Raw genomic sequence first — 3,163 nt, 5'->3', positions numbered from 1 at the left:
AGAGTAATGCAATATGAACTAGCAACAAGGCTACAATGCTGAAAATAAAACCAATAAACCATTCTGTAATCTGCACTAGCAACAAGGCTGCAAATAAAAGTATAAAACCATCTTGCAAATAACAATCATTCAATCAACCATTCCGTAATCATTCAATCAACCATTCAATCAACACAGTTCCACGGCAAGTTCACCAACACATACACATATTGTCTTAACAACATAACAAATTAAAAACCACAAGCACATGTTAGCCTTCTTAAACAACAGATCTCAAACATTAAAAGTATTCATTCAATTTGAAACAAAGTCTTAATTTGTAGATAAACAAACGGAAAGTAAACCTGATATCTAGAATACATTCAACTATTTGGATCTGAATGATGGAAAAAGACTAGCGGGGCTTTGTATTCTTACATCAAACAGTTAATCATATCTAATCAGACATCTTGATATATATCCCGTTACAAATTTACAGTTTGTCAATTGTCATACATCTCCTAATGAATAACCTTACAGAGACAAAACATCACCCTGCCTGATAGTCACTGCCTCAACATCGTTGTATCAAAAGTCAATTGCCTTTGGTCTGTATGAAAAGTGGGGTCCAAAAGACATCAATTATAGTAGATTGAGACAAACAATAATTTCGAAACAAAATGAGCATACCAGGTGCAAGCTGGGAGTGAGAATTAATTAGTTGATGGAAACAGGTAAACAATTTTGAATCGAAAATAGAAACTTGTTCGAGACTTACCAGCCTTGAGTGAATGGAGATGTTGATCAGGACTCCTTTCTGCACCTTTGCTGGACTTCAATTTGCTAGCCTCACCCTTTCTACTTTTCCTCGAAGAGCTCAAAGATCCTTCAACTGCACAAAATGAGAGTCAGCAAGAGAGAGTTGATTGCACAGAAGACAGAACTGATATTAGTGTCCGGACCCAGACCTATATGTTTTGCAATTACAAGAATTTGAGCAATTATAACTATATAAATCAAAGACGCAGACTTTACAAGAATGAGGAACGGGAAAAAACTTACTCTGCGCTCGGCGTTGGCGATCTAGGGGTCCTGAAGCGAAGAGGAGCTAGCAAGCAGTAAGGAGAAGATCGTCAAGGCTAGGAGCAAGCTGAGAGGCCGTAAGTGAGGAAGAGTCTTCTGGAAGACCGATTTCTGGGAGATCGATTGTGAGGAACTGACTATGAAGTGCAAATTCTGGGAGAGACCAAGGGCTGAGGGCTGAGGGCTGAATGGGTCTGAGGGCTGAAGAAGTGAAGATCGATTTCTGATTTTTTGGGAGAGAGACCGAGAGAGACAGAGAGTTGGAGGCTTGGAGCCTTGGAGGCGGAATCGCTCTCTAGCTGAGGAAGCTCGGGTTTAGATTTTAGGTCTACTGACTAATCACATGTGGTCGTGTCCATACTAACACAATATACTTCGGAAAACAAACTTATAATTGGACGACACGTACACAAGCTCGGGTTTTTCGGTCCAGAAAACACTTTATATTCAAGAACCGGGACCGGACCGCCAAGTGAGTATAGGGACCGAACCGGCCCGAAAACACTAATATTCAAGAACCGGGACCGGACCGCCACGCTGAGTATAGGGACCGAACCGGCCCGAAAACACTTATTTTCAGTCTAAAACCCGGACCGAACCGGCCGGTCCGGATCGGTCCCTTCCGGTCTTTCGGTTTTTCGGTCATTTATGCCCACCCCTAGTTACTGTGTTGCTGAAGTCTTTAGGTCTTTTCTAATGCAATCTTATGGTAGCTTCTCTCCCATCATCTTGAGGGAGGGTGTTAAGGGTAAAAATGTGATTTTCCAACTCAAGTTAGATATATGTGCTGTAGTATAAATACATGTACCTGATACTCTATCAATACAATTGAAGCCTTAGATCTATCAAATTCTTCAGCTTTCTCTCTATTTTTCCTGCTTTTCTCTATTTTTCATAGTACTCATATCACATGCAGACCATCTGTTATGGTTTGGCTTTTACTATCATATGGAGGGAATGGGGACCCTAATACGACCATCAAGGTTCCCTACACAATGTCACGTACATGTGTCTTGTTCATAACAGAATATGGCCCGTTTGCATAAAGTGCCCTTCTTGATCCCCATTCTTTAATATTGTTATCATAATATTCAAATCAAGAAATTCTAGCAGTTTCTCATCCCATTTCCAACTTGATCCCTTTTGATCGAGGATGTCCCATTCTAGCTTGTAGGTTTCAAACAAATGAAACTTCAGACTTATCATTTAGGGCTAAAGTCTGTTTAGTCCCTGTACTATGCCTCTCTCATCGTTTCAGTCCCTGACATTCCAATTTAATCTGAAAAGTCCCTGAGGTCTCAATTTCCGTCTAATAGGTCCTTTCCGCGGGAAATTAGGAATTGGTCTTGGGTGAAATGTCCAATATACCCCTCAGTTATTTCTTTTTTCTTTTTTTCCTTTTTAATTTATTTTTTTCCTTTTTTTCTTTTTCCTTTTTAATTCCATTTTTCCTTTTGTTATTTTTATTTTTTTCCTTTTTTCATTTTAATTTCTTTTTTTTTTCTTTTTTCTTTTTCCTTTTTAATTTCTTTTTTTTTCATTTTTTTCTTTTTCCTTTTTAATTTCTTTTTCCTTTTTTTTCATTTTTCCTTTTTAATTTCTTTTTTTTCCTTTTTAATTTCTTTTTTGCTATTTCTTCTTTTTTTCTTGTTCCTTTTTAATTTTTTTTCCTTTTTAAGTTCTTTTTTTTTTTTCGTTTTGCCTACTTTCTACTTCCTCAACCCACCAATCTCATTCCGATCAAACTCCACAACCCATCTGTTTCCCAGTCAGCTCGGAAATTCGCCGCTAAACCACTCCCCTCTTGTTTTCACAGCCTACTTCTCTTTCTCCCACTCAAATCCCACTTTCTCTCTCCACATCAAGCCTCAATGTGGAAACTTTTCACTGAAAATTACCATTTTTTAACTTTTCACTGAAAACTACCATTTTTTCAAACTCTGAGGTTTTTGGGTCTTGCTCAAAATGGTGATTTGGACTTTGGGTTTGGTTGAAATGGTGGTTTTTGATGGCCAAGTTGACAAAAACCAGAAGTGAAGAAGAAGAATAGTGATGGAAAAGAAAAATGGCCGTTGGCGTGGAGAACAAGAATTGGGGTTTC

The 3,163-nt window shown here is 38.3% G+C and overlaps 1 long non-coding RNA gene across 1 annotated transcript; it reads right to left on the bottom strand.

Moving 5' to 3' along the window:
• Positions 1 to 238: 238 nt before the first annotated feature.
• Positions 239 to 1,712, bottom strand: LOC133743091 (uncharacterized). Its single transcript, XR_009862934.1, has 3 exons — positions 1,042 to 1,712; positions 758 to 871; positions 239 to 589 (listed from the first exon to the last, which is right to left on the bottom strand). It is a non-coding gene; the product is annotated as an uncharacterized LOC133743091 (long non-coding RNA).
• Positions 1,713 to 3,163: the final 1,451 nt, after the last annotated feature.

This window comes from Rosa rugosa, chromosome 1, assembly GCF_958449725.1.
Source record: "Rosa rugosa chromosome 1, drRosRugo1.1, whole genome shotgun sequence".
NCBI classification, from domain to species: Eukaryota; Viridiplantae; Streptophyta; class Magnoliopsida; order Rosales; family Rosaceae; genus Rosa; species Rosa rugosa.
Note: the sequence above shows the minus strand (reverse complement) of the source record. Positions and strands in the feature narration are given on the sequence as shown.